We start from the raw sequence: 13741 nt of genomic DNA, 5'->3' as shown, positions 1-13741 counted from the left end.
GATGTTGGAAAGCATGAGTTGGCAAATACTGTGGAGTATGATTCTTTAAAATTGTTTTCGAAACTAATTATGAGATTCTAGCTGACAAAAGAAAACTTAAGGTATTATTATTTATTAGATTTGGCTTCACCAAACTTTGTTACTGTTACTTATTTGGCTGTCACCTTTAGTTGAAGGAGTTTGAGTCATTTAGTATTCAAGAATTCGACACAACAATTTGTCGGTCAGGTTTGCCTAAAATTTAAGTATTGTTCGTATTTATACGAGCATATTCACATTGACATTTTACCAGGCATCAGTGTTAATGCTTGCCAACTTTTGTACCTGTGTTCCAACACAACTTAAAACTGACAAAATGGGGACAAAAACATAAACCCGGATACAATAGGTAAAGCTGCAATTAAAATAGGACAGGCAAGTTAGAAAACAACAATCTCAAAGAAACAATACAATTAGACATGGGCCTGCATTCATCATTTTACAAAGGACACACTGGGCCCCATTCAACACACCAGCACATTATTCGTTGCAACTTACACAAACATGGGCATTGTGTTTTCAGTTCCGGGTTAGCACTTATGTAATTGCTTTTTTAATATCGTCTTCATTCCATCCATTCATTTGTTGCCTTATTCAAGTCAGACCTGCTTTGGTATAAAAACCAACATCAGGATGTATTACAGAAATACATCGGTTCGTAAAGTATCATGAGGTGGACATATGGAAACTGATTCACATGTATTTTTCTCTTTTAATTTTAGTGTAACTGGAAAGGTTTAGATCTGAAAGATTACATTCCTTTTAATAAAATCCCTAAAACAAAGGACATTGTTGTAAACAGCTGCCATCTGATACGTTCTTTTTCTTAAATGTTTCTATGTTAAATACACTTTCACTCCCAATTAAAACACAGCAGGCATTAGTTGATTTTGCATTGGAAACTATTTGCGTTTGCAGGGAATTTTATTTTGTCACATTTGAATACAAACCACTGAATCTCATCCATTTAAAGCTTACTGCCACTGCTAACACTGCTAAGCATTTTAGTTAATTCCAAAGGAAGTGCATAATTTTTCTATTCTTTCAGTTTTCTGCTGTGACACTGAAATCCATACAACATTAAACTGTGGGAACTTCACGTTTTCAATTTTCCAAACAAAGGATTTGGGGTCGGACCTTCCCATTGCTTTTAACCAAAGGACAGTTCTGCCTGATCATTCACTTTTCGTTGAATGTGAAGTTCTGGGAAGTAAACCAGTGTGGGAAGTTTGTATTGTTCCTCAACCTTCACGACATGCAACAGTTTTTCATCTGTTACTGTAGGTTCTGTCTGTCCTTGAGAAGTGCATCGAAAGCTTCCAAATTCAACTGCACTTTCTAGAGGACACCACACGGAACAATTTGTCAGCAGCTTTCAGTACGTGGACTGTTAGAATGAAATAACAGCCCTCTGTTTCTCAGTGCAAATTCACAAAAAGGGTGAGCATAAGCAATACATTTGATGTGATATACAACCTGGGCAAAATGAATGCGACGACGATGATTTTTGTGCCAGTCTTCTAATTTATTACACATTTAGTTTAGTTTAGTTGAAATACTTCTCTCAGTCTCGAAATATAACATATATTTTAGATATCTGATAATATCATTGAAACTTTTTTGTATAATTTATAACCTGTGAAAACATTTCCACATGTATCAGGATTTTTCTTGATTGACTTTGTGTTTCCTATTAAAAGGGTGTTTTCTTCCAGTTGTGCTTCCCAAAGACATACCAGTAGATGTAGCTGATATATTTGCTGCTGTAAGAACAAAACATTTAAATTGTTTGACAAAAATAACAAAAAGTTCTGAGATACAACAAAAGTATAAAAGGTTATTACTTTTCAGATTTTTCATCCCGACCAAACTGGATTTCATTACCATTACTGATAACCTCCGCTGAGTATTAAATAATAACCAGTATTCAAAAATGTTAATATGCATCTGTGCACATTAAAAGCACTGACATATACACATTTGAGACACTTCCTTATCACCACGTAAAGAATGGAAAATGTTTTTGAAGAGAATTTGTGAGGAACCAGGGTAACGTAACCAAGCTAGAGAAATTGTGGGTCCGCCTGTCACAGTCTGCCTTCCTTCACCTGTTCAATCTCAGCCATCTTTTTTTTTTTTCTCACTACTTATTCCATAACCGCCCTGCTCCGATTGCCAGTACAGCCACGCCTCCTTATCAGCCACTTCTGCTCACCTGTGTTTTCCCACGACGAATTACACCAGCATGAGTTCGACCATTCCTCTTCCTGTGAGTCTCCGTGGTTTCAGAGACTTTGCTCGTATTGCCACCACATACCATCGTGTGCGCACACTTCCCCTGTCGGCTTATCATCAAACACTATCTGTGCAGCAGTTCTACCTACTAGTCCACAGACACACCTGAAACATGCTACCATATATGCATAAACAGGTGAAGACTCAAATATCATTTGTCATGCCTTGTCATAAAAAAAGACTATTTATTATTATGTATACACTCCATTGCAAGAGTTTTAAAAACCACAGGAAACCTTTTGCCACTTTTGATCAGAAGTGCCACTAAGTATCCAATCAATAAAACATGACATTTTTTTAATTTATTTTATCCTTTATATATGGACACCTCCAACCAGGTGAGCCCAGGGCATCCCAAAAACTGACATTTTATAGTTAATCTCACATTTAAGCTTGCTTACATCACAGCAAAATATCATGTGAAAGATATGAAATATCCTGTTCTTTGACTTTGATTAGAAGATATATGATTGCACTATTCTGAAAACAAACAGCAACCTTTTCCTGACATTCAGAGAAAACCTAAAATATGCATTATGCTACAAAATACAAGCAGTAAAGCCATGGTCACACTGACGCTGAAATCGCATCCCATGATACCACGTCATCCAACTAATCCCCAAATAACAATCCCAGGCTGTACACCCTTCCTCTTCTCTTCCAACTGCTCGATCCTTCGGCTTCTGGCGCTGCTGACCAAACCTCCACATCTTCTCGTCTCTCTCTGACCCATCGCTCCTGTGAAGACACGGGGGTAGACAGAAATATTTCAATTTTGGGCAGCTACGCTTTACTCGTAATAATATCACAAGTAACAATATTTACCTTTCCCAGGGTTCATTTTTGTAATAGGCATGTCACCCAGCAGGACGCTAGCTTGGAAGACTAGAAACACTAACATTCACCAGCTGGAAAATATTCCATTACTTTGATTTTAAACAAGCAAAACTAACATTTTTTAATGGTCGTATAGTAGGATACAAGCTGACAAAGAATAATGAAGAGTATAGTGACTGATATGTTTCGGATTCTTCACTATGTTGGCACACATACACAGGCAACATAAAACCTGCAGGTAAAAATTCTCTGATCACACTGTTGGTGGTTTCGATTATTCCTTTATTGACAAAATGGCCCCTAACACCATAATCAGGACAGAGCTGGACAGGACGCTTCATGTATTGATGATCGAACTTCAGCACACGTAAGACAACCACGATGCCGCACTGGACTCCTCACCTTCAACCCCAGACCTTGCGACCGGAAGGTGATTCCCACAAAAAACAAATAAAACCGTCCAGTGAAAGGACGCACGCGTGTCGAACTGCCGCACAGGCGACCTGGTTTTTCTTGCAGGTGTGTTCTTGTGTCAGTACGCACACCACCTACGCTCCATGCGAAGCTAGAGACACCTCCACTAACCACGCGGCCAGCCCATCAGCGTACTAAAAGGGATCCACACTGATAGCTCCTGAATCTTTTCTTGCTTGCTCCAACCCCAGCTCACGTCTTCCAGCTAATGAACCATCAGCCAGCCTTTAACAAAAAGGTTTTTGGAGAGCACAAACTTCAGTAATATAGAGCTATTCTCTTGCTACAGGTGGGGTCCTTCTGATTAATATGGCACTTTTTGTCACAATCTGAGCTAAAAGCAGACAACTTTATGGCAAACAAAAATATACTCAAAAAAAGTTCAAGTGCGACACCTGTAAAATGGACCTTGTTATTAAGAGTACCATGCGCAGTCCCAACCAAACATGTTTGGTGGGTTGAAGGAGGCGGTTTCAGCACGCGCTTTCACCTCCATCTGCCTCCTTCTACTGCGTAATGCTGAGGCAGGTCCCAGTAAAGGTCTCTGCATACGAGCAGAGCCATCCCGAACCAACACAGCTTCCTCTCACACTGTATGTTCCCTACCCATCACCACTCGCACTGAACGAGGGCGCGAGGATCAGCCACTTCTGGAAACCTGTGAGTAACCATACGCTCATTTGGACGATCCACTTGGTCCTCGCCCCGTTCTTCTCATTTGTCTCTTCGGGTTTCCAGGTTCCTCAATCTAAGAAATAAGTACAAGAGACTCTTTGCTCGGCTGGACCTTACTAGCGCTGTGCGTCGGGGACCCCCGGGCTCTCAATTCCCGCACTGGAGGCAGGCCTCCGTACACTTCCAACTCACACCACTGTCAGAATAGCCTTTGGGGTCTGTGCCACTGAAGTAACGACTTGACTACCCACCTATCATCCCTCCACACTGGAAGGTGCTGGTAGCTCCACTTGGAATAGAGGAAATAACAGCACAGCTGAGAAAGAGACAAAAATGAACAGACAACTCTTGTTTATTAGGACAAGTCTGGTGCATGAAGTACATAAAGTATGATGGGGAAAGAAAGTGAAGCAGTCAGACAATCGAGATTACAACAGAAGATTATTCCGACTTTCGGAGGTTAGACTGAAAGTGAGGACACTACCGTGGGTTGTTGTTGCCGTTGTTCTCTAGGGAATTCCCAATGAGGATCTCGGCATTATTGATCCTTTCAGGTCTGTGATTTCTGTTGGTGATGGAAATACGTTCGATCCTGTACTCAGCTGGCAAGAGCAAACTCCACCAGGGCCTTAATCCGTCTACTGTATGGGTGCAGGATCCGTCAGAAAACTCTGGGTTTTTATTCCCATCAATTGCCTTATAAGCATCACCAGGAGGATGTGTTGATGACTGAGTTGCTGTTCCACTTGGTGCCACATTTACCAAAGAAGAGGCAGCTTGGTGGTGACAAACAAACAAACAAACAACAAATAACAAACAACCATTAATAGTTGCAAAAACCTTCTATCTCCAACTTTTGTCATACATATTTTTCTTTTTTACTTGTATTCTCACTTCAGCATCTTCAAAGCAATTTCCCATTTTTGAAATGTCTGACTTTCTTAATCCAGATCTGCCTTGACATTTATCCAATTTTAAGTACATTAAACATGTATAATTTTAATGTACATTATACATTTAATGTAGGTGGGGGGGGAGGGGGGAGAATGTATAAATTAAATACAAAGTGAAGAGTTTGGACCTTTTGAAGCCTTAGTTAATATGTGATTTGCTCCATCTTCCCCACACTTACCAAGCCCTTCCCTCAAAGCCATCAAGAATCACAATAAGAAAAACTCTTTTAGGATCTTTGGGGACTTCTTTAAGGGCCTTGAACACATCGTTCCAGAAAAAATTCAAACATGACCAGAAATACTGGTGTCCCACATTTTCTCCAGCTTGTTACGTATCTTAAATTCCTTTAATATTTGAATGAAATCCCTATTTTTCCCACCTTCACATGCTCTCCCAGTTTTGTGCTTACCCTGGTCCTTCACAAACTCCTCTCAGAAACATTTTCCCATTCTTTACGTGTTGTAAGGAAGTGTCTTCAATATGTATATGTCAAGAATTTGGTGCTTTATGTGCATAGATGCATATTAACATTTTTGAATATTGGTTATATTTAATACTTCACCGAAATAAATCTAGTTTGGTCCAGATGTAAAATTTGAGTAATAAGCTTTTTTACTCTTTTAGCCAAATTATGCTAATATGCTAGCTAAAACCTTTGTTGTATCTCAGAACTTTTGTTATTTTTGTCAACAATTTAAATGTTTTGTTCTTACAGCAGCAAATATATCAGCTAGATCGTACCTGATATGCTTTGGAGAAGCCACAACTGGAAGAAAACACCTTTTAAAGGAAAAACAAAAGTATAATTATACAAAAAAGATTTCAAATATTATCAGAGGAAATCCCGTCATTATCTTCAATAATCATGTTATATTTCAGAGAACTGAGGAAGTATTTAAACTAAACTAACTAAATGTGTAATAAATCAGAGGATTGGCACAAAAATCATCTGTAGTCGCATTCATTTTGCCACGTTGTATATCACTCAAATGTATTGCTATGGAAAGTGTATTTACTTGTTCTTATCATTCATTATGTCATAGAAACATTAAAATATGTTTTTATCAGATGCAGCCTGTTTACCAATTCTTTGTTTTAGGGTATTTTTTTAAAAGGAATGTATCTTTCAGATCTAAACCTTTCAGTTACACTAAAATTAATTTAAGAGAAAATACATGTGAATCAGTTTCATATGTCCACTCATTACTTTTACGTACGTTTATGTATTTCTGTAATACATTCTGTGTTGTTTTTATACCAAGCAGGTCTGACTTGAATAAGCAACAAATGAATGGATGGATGGACGATATTAAAATGCAATTACATAAGTGCTAACCCGGACTGAAACACAATGCCCATGTTTGTGTAGTTTGCACGATAATTGCTGGTGTTTGATGGGGCCAGTGTGTCCTTTGTAAATGATGATGCAGGCCTGCTTGAGACATTACAAACAACCTAAATCCAAAATAAAAGTGCATGTCATTGGCTTCTAACTGCACGTCTCAAACAAATAAGCTGCACTGGAAATATTCCGCTTCATAAAAGGGTGGACTGATCCTGGCCTATCCAACACAACATCCTATACGGTTTCCTAATTAGCCCTTTATTGTTCACTGTCAATGTAAGTGAAATTATCCTTGGCTTGGTCTGAATGTGCAAACACAAATTTATGCAATGATGCAATTTGTTACTGTAACTAGGCAACATGAAGTCGCTGGAAAACGAATGGGATGCTATGTCAAATTATCCCTGAATCGTGACCGTTTCCTTATTGCATATTTGTTGTTCAAGAAGGACTGTCTCATAGGTCAGTGTGCTGGTAAAAATAAGAGAAAAACTGTTGATAATTTTACATATATGGGAGTTTGTTTTAGATTCAAAATTAAAAAATAAGAACATGTTATTTTTTACATGTTATAACAAGTATAAAACACTTGCAGCTCCATTTAGATGTGGGTAAAATATGCTATCTGGCTGACCTGTTTGTTGCCCGTCATCTTTCTCTCATTTTAATTCTCATATAGCCGATTCTCACAGCATAGTTAACCTGTGTTTAGTTTATTCTGTCTGACAATGTTGAGATGATAAATAAAGATAAAGAAATTAAAGAAAAAAATCAGATTCAATACTGGACAACTATATTGCGAATTCAGCTTGCATTCAAATGACGTCTTTATGATCACAGATAGCAGGAGGAAACTTTCTCCTGCGTGCTTGATTGTATTGTTTCTTTGAGATTGTTGTTTCTAACTTGCCACTGTCCTATTTTTAATTGGCAGCTTTTTACTATTGTATCGGTTATGTTTTGTCCATTTGTCAGTTTAAGTTGTGTTGGAAAGCAACAGGTAACAAAGTTGGCAACATTAAAACTGATGGCTGGTAAAAGTAATGTGAAGTATCTCGTATAAATAAACGAACAATGCTTGAAATTTTAGCAAACTGACGACATTGTTGTGTCGACATTCTTGAATACTAAATGACTCAAACTCTTCAACAAAGGTGACAGCAATAAGTAAACAGTAACAGTTTGGTGAAGCCAGTCTAATCAAATATAATACCTTAAGTTTTTCTTTTGTCACTAGATCTCATATTAGTTTCGAAACAATTAAAGATCATTACTCACAGTATTTGGCCATCATGCTTCAAGCATCTGAGACAACAGTGACTGTTTGTTATTCTCTAACAAAGGAACCTGGTAGGTGAGGTATGTAAATCACCTCAGATGATTAACATATATTTATTTGTTTAGTCAAACATCAGAATCAACTACATTTCAGAAGTTCACTTAACTTTGTGTCATCGCGTCATCTTCTTCAACTGTTTAACAGCACCTGACGGAAGAATTAGTGCCAAAAGTTTTTCATTTCTATCAAGCACGTTCATTCACATTTCCTGACTTTCTGAAAAAACTTGACTTTTGACATCTGAAATGTCAATCACAGCAAGGGTCGCCATTTGTTACTACTTACTTTAATAGGGATATTCATGATCACAATGTGATTTACAAGTTTACTGTAAATGACACGTAAATTAAACTAACAGAGAATGAACAAATTCTGACACTCGTTACCATGAAGCAAAGTCATGACGTAGAGCAAGTCTGATCTGTTTTTGTTAATCATAAATCCACTTGAGTGGGTATGTGGCGGGCTATAGTTACGAGAGAGTAGAGACCCTTCCTTTGCCTTATGCAAACATAACTAATACTTTAATATTATAAAGTGGTATAAAGGGTATAAAGTGTATTTTTTGGCTTAATGGAAGTTCGCACTATATTGATGGTACATGATCTGGTTTAATGTTTCATGTCCTGGCTAAACAGGTGCACATGTACTTGATGATATGTTAAAATGGATTCTTATAGAGAATATAGCTATACAAGTAGCAAATACCCGAGCAACCCTATTATACTATACTATACTTATACTATAGTATACTCTATTAATGTGTGTACTGCAAGATAAACAACTTAGAAATATATTTAATGTAATTGAAAGACTTTTTAAGCGAACCCATAATGTTTGGTGTGTGGCCACCATAAGAAATTACTTTGTTTCCCTTTATGATTGATGTCTTAATACAGTTTGGACTATACTGATGTAAGCACTATTTCTCAACAGCAACAAATGTTCCCCTCGCGAAGGATAAGATCATTTAAATTTTGTCTCGAAACAAGGTTGGAAAAGACTAAATCTTTTGCAAAGTTTTTCATTTTCTTTCCGCCTTGTGTGTGATGATGGGTTATTATTATGTCGATTCATTAGCATATTTCATATCCTGCTGCCGAGCGTTCCCAGCTCTCTATCTGTCTCCATCGGTGGCGGAGACAAGACACAGGTGCTGGATGCTTGCTGAGGATAGTTTCATGAGAAAAATGAACACACACACACTAAACATGCAAACAACGCTGGCTAATCATTCACCGAGATATGCACACACAACCATCAGTCAGTGTTAAGTGCTTCAAAGAGTGTAAGTAACACATTTAAATGAGAGCACACACACCAGCATGTCATACACTCTCATACAATCTGTCAAGTCACTAAAGCTGCTTGCAAATGTGTCACGCAGCATTCAGCAAAACCAAACAAACGCATGCCTGCTGTCCCTCACACACAAGTGCTGCTTTATCGAACACTCGGATGCGAGCAGAATGATAACTCCTACGATCATCAGCAGTATGAAATATGTAACAATGTCTCTCACACACACATATACACATACACACACAGACTTGATGATTTTTTATGTGTCAGAGCTGAGTTTTCAGGCAGTAAAAAGGGGGAGAAGATGAAAGCAGGGCTGAGCAGCTTCTTTCTCCCCATCTCTTCTGTCATGTTCACCAGTGGGAGTTTTGATAGGTGTACGCTCTCTCACACACACACACACACACACACGCACACACACACTCTCGCTCAGAGGCATAAGTGTAGACACACACATGCAGTGTTCGCGGAGAAGTGCCGCAGCAATAATTAGATTTCACTTCAAAGAACCACGCAGTTGTTTCGGTGGGAGACGGGGCTGATGCATCATTGGCTACTCAAACTAGCAGGTGAGGGACTGTGCCCCAAGACACTGGACCATTCTCTTCTGTTATAATACTGCGGGTGTATCGCTGTGTATCGCTATGTGTGGGTGTGTGTGTGTAGATATTTGACTGACAATTAAGTTCACACTAATTGACTCCTCTGGTATAAATATCATCCATCCACTTTGACATCAAACTAAGAATGCAAGTAAAAACAGGAGCATGAAAAGGTGGCCTGACATGTAGAGTCAAGACCTTTGAAGTGGGAATGGTGAATGTTAACTACAAAAAAAATCTAAATGTTATATGGTGGAGTAGCCTTGTGTAACATATGCCACTGCTGACTATTGGTATGCTGAATGAGGCTGTGTGCCACATAAAAATGGCATGCCACTCACGTTCCACTGAACATGCTGTAACATTATACAGGAAGATGTCCTTGTAAGCAGCAGTCACTGATGCGATGAACCCCCGTACAGCGATCTGTACTATGAGTTGGCATACGACACTAAAACAACAATGTCAAAGCACCGCAATATGGCAGTGAAAAGTGGTACCATATGTCAATATCCGTCAATAGAACAGGAGTGAGGGAGGGAAAAGACACGACGGAGTTATCTTACGGGAAGTGTCATACTAAATTGCTGGAGTGCCTCTTTAAGTTGTGCTCTGTTCATGTGGTTGTGCATTTGAGGTTTTTACTACGTCTATATGTATAAAATGCTTTATCTTGGCCAGTGTCAGAAAAGACACATTGTCAATAGTGTCAAGCCCTCCGTGCTTTCATTTATTGGATTGCTGTAAACCATACGCGTACCTGCAGTGACCCAGTTTCCTTTTAGGAATCGATACATTTAACTTAAACTGAAGACAAAACATTGTGCTGATTGCATGTTTGATAGACTGCGGTAACAAAGCAAAGTGATCATATTTATAATAAGTTCATACTGTTGGACTGGTTGACACAATTACATTGTGTAGTGACAAGTGAGGATGATATCAGACAAACTGACAACATTTGATGGATCAGTAATCCTCCTCTCACATTCTTTCATCACCCACTTCCTCTCTCTGTCAAAATCACACACACACACAACTTCTCCCTTCAACTGGCAGGCTGTCAAATAATTTTGTGTGTATTTCAGGGAGAAACAGCCCCTGCTTAATTACTGCCATGCTAATTGAATCCCAGTGTGAGTGATGTATGGGGATAGGACTCTCCGTGACAGAATGAAAATGAAATAGTATTAAGCAGCCAAGTAGATAATCCATTTAGGAATGTCTGGGAAACGAGAAGGATTAGTTAATGCAGCGCCATATGGCTCGCCTGTCAGAAGACATCAAAGTTGTTTGAAATCTAAAATGTTTTCATTCTCAGTCTCGCTCTCTATTTTCTTATATTTAGTCTGATTGGAATGTGTAAGTCTGTAACAAACTAAACAAACCTGCCCAAGGCATCCCAACCCATTGCCAGTTGTGCCTGGCTTAGTGGAATTCAATAGTTTTTGGATTTTACCTGAACTTTTGTAAGGTTAGATGGACCCAGTGGAAAAACCTTGCACTTAAAAGAAAAGAACTGAGTACAATGATAACACATGTGGAGGAACAGTAACTGCTCATTAAAGATGATTCTTGCCCTGAAGGGTCTTAATCACAGTTGCAGACAGTGCTACAAAGGAGGGGCATGGAAGGTTGAATCCCAATTAGCAACGTTTGTTAGCTGTCAGCTGAGGAGTGATGAACAACAGTTGCCTTTGTGAGTTATTAAAGCAAAAAGAGACAAATAACCCTGCAAAAGGGTCAATATCATCACAGACACACTGAAATGACTGAATGCAAACTGAAGTTGGCAAATGCTACCTTAATAATTAGCTTGTAACTAACTATGACCGACCTTTATAATATTTTTTTGCAGCAGTAATTTAGTGACTTAAAACATTAAGTATCTAGCGAGCATCTCAGAAGAGGAAATAAGTCCTAACTGGCCAAAACCAAAACTCAAAATAAGCTGTTAAGAAGACGTGTTAAAGGTTCAGTGTGTGGGATTCAGGAAGATCTATTGGCAGTAAATGTAATATAATAATCATAATTATGTTTTTATTAGTGTATAATCACCTAATACAAAGAATTATATTTGAATGAGCTCGTCATACCTACAGAGATAAGATAGCTTAGTTACCTAGAACTGTAGAGTTTTCTAGAAGGAGGTGAAGTTAAACTCTGTCTCGTTTTATTCAGAGGTCAGAGGATCCGCTGTGTTCGACTCAGTTTGGTGTGTCAGCACTTGGCGGATTGTCATCATGATTTCATTATTATTAGGAGTCTGACATCAGTGTGATCTCTTGCTACTGCAGGCATCATAACAGACCCTCACCAATTACTGTTGGCTTGGCTCATCTGTTGCCGGGGCAACGCACCCGCAGAGGAAGGGGAGCTCATTTACGCAGGTAATCTATGGACAGAAACCAACAAACATACTCACACGCTCAGTGATGCACATTGTTAGACAGGAGCCACACACACACACACACACACCCTTTCTCTCAGACAATATGCAAAACACATGCAAAGAGCATCTTCCCTTCATCCTCGACCAAACACCCACATTTTACTGTTCACAATATCTGCTGCTCTCGTCTTTTCTCACTCCCCCTCCCCCCTTTTGCTCCTTCCATCATCTATTACTCCAAGCATACCCTTTGCTTTCCCCCTCTATGTCCTTCACTCTCTCCATCTTCCATCTTTTGCTCCCTTCCTCTATCTTTCCTCTCCCATCCAATCCCTCTCTCCCTCTCCGTTCTTGCCCCAGCAGGCTGCAGATGGTGCTTAATGGACGCATAACGGAGCGTAACTGCCTCGTGAATAATTCCACAGGCACAAGGTGAGCCATAGGACAGCTCCATATGTGGACACACAAGAAAGGTAAGAGCACAAGCTAGAGTATGTAGCTGACACACACTTTATATCCACACATCCAAACTTTATAAGGGTATTGTCACTTTCAACAATTGTATTTCCATCACGATTTATCACTTTCTTTTATTGAAAAATTGTTTTCCAAATCCAGCCACGATATCTCATTTGGATCTAGATCCTTGACTCCGCTGCTCCAGGATTTTTGAGACCATTCCTGTGTATTTTTGGCTTTTCCGCTCATGCTCATTGGGTCCCATGAAAGAAGCGCTTGTACGAACAGATTATTTCTTAGGTGACTGATTAAAGAGAGTTTGCCGCATTGAATAACTTTCTTGTATTAAGATTTTCAGATGATTTTTAGAGCCTAATGCATAGACTATATGCATTCGCCTTTATCTGTGACTGTCACAGTGCAGCTTGGCACTGATGAAATGTCATTAACAGCTGAACTATTAACATATTCTAATTGTTCTGGGCCCTTTAGCACCACAAACAAAGCTACACTTGTTATCTTTTTGTCCACTGAGGTTTGACGGCAGGGCTTAAAGCTCAGCAGTGTGAAATTCTTCTCCTTGTTTGGTAACAATTATGCGAATGAAACCCGCTTAAAGAGTGGAACAGGTAGCTTTATATGCCACTTTTAGGGACATCAGTTATGCAAATGATCGAATCTCACAAACACTGACCTCACAGGTGACACTTTAAACAAACAATTTATAACAGGTTTGTGCAATTCAGTAAGTGAACACTCGTGCAAGCAAACCTCACAGAAAAAAGTGAGACAGTTAGAAATATGGAAATGTTCTTGCAAGAGGCTCAGTGTCTTGCTGGAAAACAAATCTTCTCCCAAGTGGCATTTTTCTTTCAGACTGCATCAGGTTTTCTTCCAGGATTTCCCTGTATTTTACTGCATTCCCTCTACCCTTCCTGCTGCAGAGAAGCATCATGCTGCAGAAGTATCTCCCCGGCATGATGGCCAAAATGCTCAATACTGGTCTTAGCAACCATAGAACTTCTGTT

The sequence above is a fragment of the Morone saxatilis genome, unplaced genomic scaffold (genome assembly GCF_004916995.1).
Source record: "Morone saxatilis isolate NCDOM2014 unplaced genomic scaffold, NCSU_SB_2.0 Contig6, whole genome shotgun sequence".
NCBI lineage: Eukaryota > Metazoa > Chordata > Actinopteri > Moronidae > Morone > Morone saxatilis.
The sequence above is the reverse complement of the archived record's forward strand: the minus strand, read 5'-3'. Positions refer to the sequence as shown.